Here is a 10,948-nt window from a genome sequence, read left to right on the forward strand (position 1 = left end):
TCGTGGGTCCCTGAGTGGCTCAATCGGTTAAGCATCCAACTTTGGCTTAGGTCACGATCTCACGGAGTTCGAGCCCCGCGTCAGGCTCCTTGCTGACAGCTCAAAGCCTGGAGCCTGCTTCAGATTCTGTCTCCATCTCTCTGCCCCTCCCCCTGCTCACACTGTCTCTCTCTCTCCCTCAGATATATAAAAAAAATGAAAAACATTAATGTTTTAATAGACATCCTATCTATAGGACACCTTGAATACATTCAAAAAATTTTTAATGTTTATTTTTGAGAGACAGAGACAGTGCGAGCAGGAGGGGGCAGAGAGAGCGGAAGACAGAATAGAAGCAGGCTCCAGGCTCCCAGCTGTCAGCACAGAGCCTGCGAACTGCGAGATCATGACCTGAGTCAAAGTCGGAAACTCAACTGACTGAGCCACCCAGGCGCCCCAAGTGAGTTTTAAATCTGAATGTACCCAGGGCACCTGGGTGGCTCAGTCAGTTAAGCATTCTTGAAGTTCGTGGGTTCCAGCCCCACATTAGGCTCTGTGCTGACAGCTTGGAGCCTAGAGCTTGCTTCAGATTCTGTGTCTCCCTTTCTCTCTCTCTGCCTCTCGCCCCCCACAAAAATAAACATAAAAAAAAAATTTGGGGGGAAGACAGTATAAAGATCAGTAGTTGCCTGCCAGCATTTGGGGGCAAAAAGGAGCAATGAATAGGTGGAGTACATAAGATCTTTAGGGCAGTGAAAATAGTCTTTACAATGTCATGTCATATACCTTGTAAAAACCCATAGAATGCACAATACTAAGAGTGAGTCATAAAGTAAACTATGGCCTTTGGGTGATTATGATGTGTCAATGTCACATCATCAATTGTAACAAATGTGCCATTCTGGTGGAAGATGCTGAAAATGGAAGAGGTTATGCATGTGTGCTGGCAAGAAAGTATGTGAGAAATCTCTGTAACTTCCCCTCAATCTTTATGTGAACCTAAAACTGCCCTAAGAAAGTGAAGCCTCAATTAAAAAATTATGAAACAATATAGAAGTATAAAAATCTTTTAAAAAAATTTTTTTAGCACCAAACCCTTTGACCATGTAAGCCCATTTTTAGAAATTTAGCCTATGGAAATAGTAGCACAATTGTATAAAAAAGGTCCAAAAGAATTCATGACAGCACTGTTTTAAGAGAAAAATTGAAAATGTCCATTAATGGGAAACTGTTGTACACTATGATGCATCTGTATCACAGAACACTAAGTAACCATTAACAGAACATCAATTTGACATGGAAAGTTGTTCTTTTTAAGTATTCAGTAGATAATGTATAAGAAAAAAGGAAAATACCAAACATCACATTTAAGTGGAATTATGGGTTATCTCTATTTCATTGTCCTGAGTTATCTCAATTTTGTTTTTTGTAGGGTTCCCCCCCACACACACACACACTGAATATGTACTTACAGCTTTCATAATCAGAAATAACAACCTGATTTTGAAATTAAAAATTAGACTAAATTAGGGGCGCCTAGGTGGCTCAGGTGGCTAGGTCAGTTGAGCATCCAACTTTGGCTCAGGTCACGATCTCGAGGTTTATGAGTTCAAGGCCTGCATCAGGCTCTGTGCTGACAATTCAGAACCTAAAGCCTGCTTCAGATTGTGTCACCCTCTCTTTACCCCTCCCCTGCTTGCACTCGTTTTCTCAAAAAATAAACAAACATTTTAAAAAATTAATAAAAATAGTAAGTGGTACCTGGTTGGCTCAGTTAAGTGCCTGACTCTTGGTTTCAGCTCAGGTCCTGATCTCAGTTCCTGAGTTCGAGCTCTGCATGGGGCTCTGCACTGATAGCAAGGAGCCTGCTTGGGATATTCTCTCTCTCTCTCTCTCTCTCTCTCTGCCCCTCCCCTGCTCATGCACATTCTCTCAAACTTTTTTTAAAAATTAGACTAAGTTAAAATTCCTTATTATTACCCTGTAGCACTTCCAAAAATGTTTTAATGTTTATTTATTTATTGCGGGGGGGGGGGGGGGGAGGGGGAGGGAAGAAAGAGGGAGACAGAGAATCCCAAGCAGGCTCAGTGCTGTCAGCACAGAGCCCAGATGCAGGGGCTAGAATTCAGCAACCATGAGATCATGACCTGAGCCAAGATCAAGAGTCAGATGCTTCACCAACTGAGCCCAGGTGCCCCCCAAAACACTCTTTATAAACACGCTACTTGGCCCCATAAGATTTATGGAATCAGTCTAAATACTTTACAATTAAAGATTTATATTATAGAAAAATAAGCTTAGAACAAAAGAATAAAAACTACCCTATTTTAAATTAGCCATTTTGTCTTTAGACCAATTCTTTCCAAATATGTTAGAATTTATCAATATATTATATATTAGAATCAATCAATTCCTTATTATTTTGCCAGCTTATCAATCTATGAATAATTTAGAGAACGAAATGAGTTTATATTTCTCTTCTGGAACTAAGTTATAAAAGCATTAGCTACTAAAAAATTAAACTTGGGGGGCACCTAGGTGGCTTAGTTGGTTAAGTGTCTTCAGCTCAGGTCATGACCTCATGGTTGGTGAGTTTCAAGCCCCTCATCCAGCTCTCTCCTGTCAGCATGGAGCCCAAGCCCACTTCAGAGTTCTATCTTCCTATCTACCCCTCCCCTGCTCACATGCGCACTTGCTCCTTCTCCCACAAAAATAAACATACATTTAGGGGTGCCTGGGTGGTTCAGTCAGTTAAGTGTCCAACTTTGGTTCAGATCATGATCTCACAGTTCGTGGGTTCGAGCCCCACGTCAGGCTTTGTGCCAACAGCTCAGAGCTTAGAGCCTACTTCAGATTCTGTGTCTCCCTCTCTCTGTCCCTCCCCTGCTCATATTCTGTCCCTCCTCAAAAATTAACATTAAAAAAAAATTTTTTTTAATAAACATACATTTAAAAAAAAAAAAGGAAACTTAGAACCCAGAGGAAATCAGGAAAACTTGCTACTATCTTTAATAACAAAATCATTCTAAATATTGTGTGAAATAGGTACAAAATAGGTACAAAAGAGATCCAGGCCTGGACATATTCAAGATGATACTTTGTAGTAGTCAGCATCAAGACAATACCTCTGTAGTTACCAAGTAGTCATTTAAGGAAAGAGTGCTTAAGTGCTCACTTCGGCAGCACATATACTAAAATTGGAATGATTACAGAGAAGATTAGCATAGCCCCTGCGCAAGGATGACACGCAAATTTGTGAAGCGTTCCATATTTTTTAGCAGCACTATCAACAATAACCAAATTATGGAAAGAGCCCAAATGTCCATCGATGGATGGATGGATAAAGAAGATGTGGTATATCTATACAATGGAGTATTACTCGGCAATCAAAAAGAATGAAATCTTGCCATTTGCAACTACATGGATGGAACTGGAGGGTATTATGCTAAGTGAAATTAGTCAGAGAAAGACAAAAATCCTATGACTTCACTCATATGAGGACTTTAAGAAACAAAACAGAGGAACATAACAGAAGGCAAACAAAAATAATATAAAAACAGGGAGGGGGACAAAACAGAAGAGACTCAAATATGGAGAACAAACTGAGGGTTACGGGAGGGGTTGTGGGAGGGGAGATGGGCTAAATGGGTAAGGGGCACTAAGGAATCTACTCCCGAAATCATCGTTGCACTATATGCTAATTTCGATGTAAATTTTAAAAAAATAAAAATTAAATTAAAAAAAAAGGAAAGACTGCTTAAGAACATTTGCATAAATCTATGTCTTACCTTTGTTCATCAAACGGACTTTATAACAGAGGTAAAAGGTACCTTACCCTTGACAAAACAGCTTTTATTTAACCTAGCTTCATAATTTCCTTGCAGTTTTTAATTTGTTTTATGCTTTACTATCTTAGACAGTCATCCTGACTACAAAGCCCAGATACCATATCCCTAAGCAATTGCTTCAAAGTTTAACAACTCAAGAAAAAACATTTTTTTCGTTGCAACCCAGTATATAAACATATAAAAAGTTTCTCGAATCAATACATTTATCATTTGCAATGTGCCGATTTTTTTTTTTTTCTTTTAATGCTTTATTTTTAGATCACCACATTGATGGGGCACCTTGGTGGCTCAGCCAGTTAAGCGTCAGACTCTTGATTTTAGCTCAGGATAGGATCTCACAGTTGTGAGATTTAGCCCCACATAAGGCCCTATGCTGACAGTGTGGGGCCTGCTTGGGATTCTCTGCCTCTGCCTGCCTCTGTCTCTGTCTCCCTCCCTCCCTCCCTCTCTCTCCCTCTCCCTCTCTTTCTTTCTCTCTCTCTCTCTCCCTCCCTCCCCCTCCCTCCCTCTCTCTCTCTGAAACTAAGATCACCACATTGATATCTTTACCCTAATGTTGTTGCCACCTACCACCAATAGTCCTGAACTTCACACAGAGTATACTAAACTCCTTCCACCACCTTCTACCACTGCTCCAATATAACAAAACGGGTGAAATCAAGCAAATCTATTCCAAGTGCAAACCTTTGCACAATTGTGAGACATCCCCAATCCCACTCAAGTTCCTGTCACACTGTGACTATTCCTATTGGCATACAGGATGCAAGTGCTAAAAGGCTTCTCTAGGAGGTCTACAGAAGCAGAAATCTTTTCTGTTACCGTGTTGGTGACATTAGTAATTTCTACACCTGACAGTACATACTAGGTTTACCACTGCTCCACAAGCCAACTCTTCTAAGAAAATAAAATAGGATTCTAATATATCATACCCTTACTTTTTAGACTGCTTTTTATACACCATTCCATTTTATCTCCATTTTATCTAAATAAAAGATTATTCTTCCTTTTATTAATGAGGGAATTAAAGTTCAGAGGGGTTATGTGGCTTGCCAGAAACAACACAGCTAACAAGGAACACAACTCAAGCCTGAACTCAGGATTCACTCCTCTACCTGTTCTCATGCTACAATTTTCATTGTGAACATCTAACACAAATATGAACTTAAAAGGTATGTTAAGTTTCTAGATACAAGGGGCACCTGGCTGGCTCATTCAATAGGGCATGCCACTCTTCATCTCATGATCCTGAGTGAGAGCCCCACGATGGGCATAGAGTTTACGTAATAAAAAAAATACATATTTTTTAAAAGTTTCTAGATACAGGGGCACCTGGGTGGCTCAGTCAGTTAAGCATCTGATCTCATCGTTCCTAAGTTCAAGCCCAACTTGGAGTTCTCTATCAGCACAGAGGGATCCTCTGTCTCCCTCTCTGCCCCTCCCCCACTCACTCACTCACGTTCTCAAAAATAAGCTTTTTTTAAAAAAGTTTCTAGATACAGAAATGGAGAGCATTGTATCAATATTAGTATCAAAATAAAGACTTAAAAACAGCAATGAATGTTAATGTTGGTAGCCTCTAAAACTATTAGTAATTCTACTTGAATCCAGTATGGATTTGATCTCACACTGTCTTAAGTGAATGTTTCACTGATTATAAAATTACATATAAATTCACCATAGAAAATTACAGAATTGGGTGGTCTGTAAGAAACAACTAGGCACATAAATTACACAAACTTCCCCAAACCATTCTTAATCTTGTGGCTTCACACTAAATTATGAAGTTCCTCATGTGAAATCCATTTTGATTTCAACACTAAGTGAATTACAACAGCATAAGCATGTTGTTTCTGCATAATACTTGCAACATGCACTCAATTTTCAGAGCACTTTAGGACAATGTCCACAATATATAAGCTAAAAATAAAACCCAAAAATGTTCAAGTTTTTTTTTTTATTTTTTATTTCATGTTTTTAATTGTTTTTGAAGGAGAGAGAGAAACAGAGCATGAGCGGGGGAGGAGCAGAGAGGGAGACACAGAATTCGAAGCAGGCTCCAGGCTCTAAGCTGTCAGCACAGAGCCCGATGCTGGGCTTAGTTTTTTTTAATTAAAAAAGTTCACCTGCCTATGTAAGATGAATACCAAGTAACATAATTACAAATTATTAAAGATTTGTAGAAGGACACCTGTTAAAGCATGCAACTGTTGATCTTGGGGGTCACAAGTTCAGGCCCCATGCTGAGTGTAGAGCTTACTTAAAAAATATGTATTTGTTTTTGTTTTTTGGTACAAAAAGGTGATTTTACTAAAGCACAAGGACAGGACCCAAGGGCAGAAAGAGCTGTCCATAATATTTCTTTTAAAAGAAATAAAGAAAAAGGGGCTCCTGGATGGCTGTCGGTTAAGCGCCCAACTTCAGCTCAGGTCATGATCTCGCGGTTTGTGAGTTCGAGCCCCGTGTCAGGCTCTGTGCAGATTCTGTGTCTGCTTCAGATTCTGTGTCTCCCTCTCTCTCTGCCTCTCCCATTCTCATGCTGTCTCTGTCTCTCAATAATAAATAAAAGTTAAAAAAAAAATTTTTTAATAAAAAAGACTTGCAGAATCTGGCTGAGGAAACTACTTGAGATCAACAAGTATAGGCCTTTAATCATATAGATGAGAAAACAGAGATCCAGAGAAGTGACACTCCTAACAGCAGTCCCACAGTCAATTAATGACACAGAATCTGTCAATCTACAGCTTCCTGTTATCCTAATTGTCTCTGCATCCAATAAAATGTCACTAAAAAGGGCTACTACACCTAAAAAAGACACATTTAAGACCCAAAAACTGGGGGACAGGGTAGTATACAATGACAGTCTTAAAAGGGGGGGGGGGGGAGCTTCCGTTTTGTAAAGATTTTAAGTAATCTCTATACCCAATGTGGGGCTCGAACTTACAACCCTGAGATCAAGAGTTGCATGCTCTACCAACTAAGCTAGCCAGGAGCCCCTAGAATACAGAACCTCTTGAAGGAATTGCAAAGTTCCAAACCACATGAGCTCAAACCTGGCTCTTTAATCCAATACAAGGTATCACGTAGTTTTTAATAACTCATGTTATCAACCACCATAACTTTTTTTCCCCATCTTAAATACTATTCATTTGCTCAACAAATATCTGAAAGCACAATATATGCTAGGAACTATGCTAGGTACTGAAGACACCAAGAAAACAAAACAGAAAGAGCCTTTTGCTCAACTGGATACACTTCTCTAAAATACTAGTCTATGACTTGACAGGATATTTACCAAACTCCTTCACTACTCTACATAACTATACCAACATTTTCTGCCAATTCTTCCAAACTTAAATAGAACCTCACCACACCCCTCTGCAATATGAATATTTCTTGGGTAATTCACTATTCCACTTTTACCACAGAAGGTGTTAATCAGAACTACAAAAGAATTAAAAACTGACTTTACCGGGCACCTGGGTGGCTCAGTCAGTGAAGCGTCCGACTCTTGGTTTCAGCTCAGATCATGATGTCACAGTTCATGGGTTAGAGCTCTGTATCTGGCTCTGAGCTGTCACTGCTGAGCCTGCTTCAGATTCTCTCTCTCCCTCTCTGCCCTTCCCCATGCATGCTCACACTCTCTCTCTCAAAATAAACTTTAAAAACTGACTTGACCACTCCTCATGGACTGGGGCAAGTTTCAAGAACTTTTCACAATCCACAATAAACCTTCCTGGTGCACAACCCTCATCATCTCAAATGACTGGTAACTCATTCACCCTACCCTCACTTTACTAGAAACCTGAGTCAGATGGTTTAGGAGCAACCACGATGTTGAGATGTTGGGAAGCACATACCATGAACTCCTTTGTGAGCCAGAAGTAAACTTACTGCCTCTCACTCTCCTTTTTTTCCCCATGGATCTTTTGATACATCTCTAGATATACCTCCAGTCAAGCAGCACCTAATTTTATCAGGTATGTTCCCAAAGACTTGCACAACTAACTTCTGGCAACAAATCTGATTCCCCTATCTAAATCCATTATGTTTTAAGAGATGCTCAATTTTCAGATTTAGGTTTCTCAGGCTTCCCCTTCTTCCCTATAAGAATTAAAGCTCTATAAAGGATTAAAAGCACTCTCAGAAGTCCTAATTAATGGAAAAGCTCTGGAATACCAAAGGTGACCTAAAGCTGACTTTCACAGGTTCACAAACCTGGCTGACCAGAATCATTCATGGAGCTTTGTAAGGATGCATTCCCATGCCCCACCCACAGAGATTTTTATTCACCAGGTCCTGCATGGAGCTTAGGAATCAACATTTAAGACAGTCCATACTATTTCTGATGACCGTGTTTAGGTAACCACTGAACTAAAAAACCTAGCCTACAAGCTAAGAAACATGGATTCTCCTATGGCTTGCTATTAACTACAAGTAGGGCTGTACCACTATGCTGGTCACTTGAACTGCTCTGGGTCACCTGAAAATAAGGGAGGTAATTAGAGCTAAAAGAGGCCTTCACAGGCAGCCAATTTAAAATTCGGGAACTCTCCAAATTTAGTTTAATATCACTTACTGTACTGGGTTTACTCAAAACTGTCATTCTGTAAGCTCTGTGACCCACCGAAGTTACAGGCTATAGTAGGCAAGACTTTCTGCATGCCACCAATGCACCCTACTTGGGTCTCTGACCCTACAGAAACAGCCTTTAACCTGAAAGAATAAAGTTCCTATCACCTCTCCAAGTACAAATCACAAATGTTTAATGTAAAAAATTATTTCGTGTAATTCAACCCAAGCCTTGGATGGCATCACCGTCCACATTACGAAAAACGAAGTTGAACCTCAACTAGAAGAGTATGCACGGTTTTTTTGTTGTGAAAAATCAGATTCCGTCGGATAAAGTGGACGTCAAGATATTAAACCAATCAAGAATTTAGGCCTCAGGCTGGTGAAGGCACACCTGAACATCAATCGATCAAGGGCAAAACTCACTGACGAGATTACCAGACCCCAGAGAAGTTTATTAAAGCACCTATAAAATTCAACCCATTATTTTGAACTAAGTTTTCCAGCCCAAAGTACAAGCAACAATATTATCGCAGGGGTCCGAAGCAACATAATTTCCAATTGAGAAATAACAATCTTTCGCGGAGCTGTCTGACCCGGTGTTTCCTGACCTCTCAACCGCCTCCGAACCATCCTTCCCACCCAAGTACTACCAGGTCAGGAGGATGCCCTGCTGCACAGTCGGCCACTCCTCCTTCCCACAAGTCCCGGGCCCTTACCGCTCGCCTCAGGGGCTCCGCTGGCCCCGACCTCCGGCCTCTCGCCACAGTGGACTCCCACAGACCCGGTCGGGAACCGGGGGGAGGGGGGGGCATACACTCACCTCCCGGGGTCCGCAAGCACTTCCCCGGACGCTCCCGGGGTAGCATTTCACACCCCTAGACCCATGGGCCCGTCCGCACCGAGTCCGGGATGGCCGCCGGGGCCTGGGACCCCGCCTCCCCCGCGCCGAGGGTCGGGCCGAGCCGGGCCCGGCCACTGCGCTCCCACTCCCCACGCCTCCCCCTGGCGGCCGCGGCCGCCGCCCAGGACACCCCTCCCCAGGCCACGCACGCCGTCCCCAGCCCCCCGCGGGCCGCCGCCTCCTCAGAGGGTGACAGCCGCTGCGCCGGGGCCGAAGCCGGCCCCTCCTCCAGCCCCTCCTTACCCCCGGAGGAGGGGGGGGGGGGGTGCGTTCTTACCGGGCGGCAGGACATGGCGAGGCCCGCCACGGCACGGCCTCCTCCGCCACCCCACTAGGCTCCCAGCCAGGGCCGGCGGGGGGCAGCGCCTGGGCCGCTGGAGCGTTTCGTCCGGCTGCTCCTTCGCTGCCGCCGCCGCCTTCTCACAACCACAACAACATGGCGGCAGCGGCCACACAGAGCGCGCTCCTGACGCCGAGCCGGGCCACGAGCGGGGGCGCGCGCGCACGCTCGGGCCCTCGATCCGCGGTCAGGGAAAAAAGGCAGGCGTTCGCGGGCTGGGCGAAGGCGGGGCCCGGACCGGTGGCCACGCCCCGGGAGGTAGGCGGGGCTGCACGCGAGCTGAATGCCCTCCGCAGCGGGAGCGGGGAGGAGCCCAGGTGAAGAAATCAGAAACAGGTGGGAAATAGGCAAAGAAGAAAACCAATGGTGGTCCTACAGATTTGGAAGAGGCATCTTTTCCCTGCTTTAGAGCCCTGATAGAGACAAAGCCTCACTCTACTTAACCAATAAAATAGAATAGTAGTATTTTTCACCTGTAGTTATGATGAAGCTAAAACCAATTTAATATAATGCATATTAAGTATGGTGTGCTCAAGGCTCTACTCCGAAAACAATTTCAAACTGCTTCAGCTGAAGCTCAGCTGGAACAAATGAGTTTTCAAACAAAAAGTGTACCCTATTCCCAACAGCCTGCAGAAGAATTCTACAAGCCAGAACAGAATTATTTTAGGCCCTAACAGATAAACTTCAGAGTTGCATTTCAACGGTATACCCTTGACTTTTCTGGAAAATAGCCAAGAGAACTAGTCAGATGAAATTTATGTTTGCATTTGTTATATTTCTTCCACAGCACTCTCTGCAATTATTTATCCATCTTTCATGTTTATGGTCTTTCTATCCCATTCCAATGTAAAATCTACTTGAAAATAAAATTATTTTATTCATCACTCTATCCCCACACCTGAACTGAGCATGGCAAAAATTGGGCAATTTCTTAACAGCTAATTTCAGTTATACAATTCATCTAATTGAATCTTCACAGCTTTACTAGGTAGATACTATTATCTCCATTTTTTTTTTTATTTTTTTAAGTTTATTTTTGAGAGAGAGAGAGTGAAACACAGAATCCGAACCAGGCTCTAGGCTCTGAGCTGGGCGGGGGAGGGGGTGTTCTTGAACTTATGAACTGCAAGATCATGACCTGAGTTGAAGTCGGAGGCTTAACTGAGCCACCCAAGCGCTCCTATTATCTCCATTTTAGAAATGAAGAAAATACAGCCCAGAATAAGATGCTCTTAAAGCAAAATTCAAACCCAAAAGGCAAAAATTATGCTCTCTGGCACTGGACTCTACTGTCCTGCCCTTCAA

At 42.7% G+C, this 10,948-nt stretch overlaps 1 protein-coding gene and 1 non-coding gene across 5 annotated transcripts in view; one reads left to right on the top strand and one right to left on the bottom strand.

The window, feature by feature from the left end:
- The window catches only part of MTMR3 (myotubularin related protein 3), a 143,362-nt gene extending 133,560 nt beyond the window's left edge, over positions 1 to 9,802 (bottom strand). For all 4 annotated transcript variants that reach the window (XM_042910216.1, XM_042910219.1, XM_042910215.1 and 1 more), the window contains exon 1: positions 9,578 to 9,802. The gene's annotated coding sequence lies outside the window, so the exon portion shown is untranslated. The remainder of the gene's footprint in view (positions 1 to 9,577) is intronic.
- Positions 3,147 to 3,254, top strand: LOC122204338. The gene has a single exon (XR_006195623.1). It is a non-coding gene; the product is annotated as a U6 spliceosomal RNA (small nuclear RNA).
- Positions 9,803 to 10,948: the final 1,146 nt, after the last annotated feature.

Source organism: Panthera leo, chromosome D3 (assembly GCF_018350215.1).
Source record: "Panthera leo isolate Ple1 chromosome D3, P.leo_Ple1_pat1.1, whole genome shotgun sequence".
NCBI classification, from domain to species: domain Eukaryota; kingdom Metazoa; phylum Chordata; class Mammalia; order Carnivora; family Felidae; genus Panthera; species Panthera leo.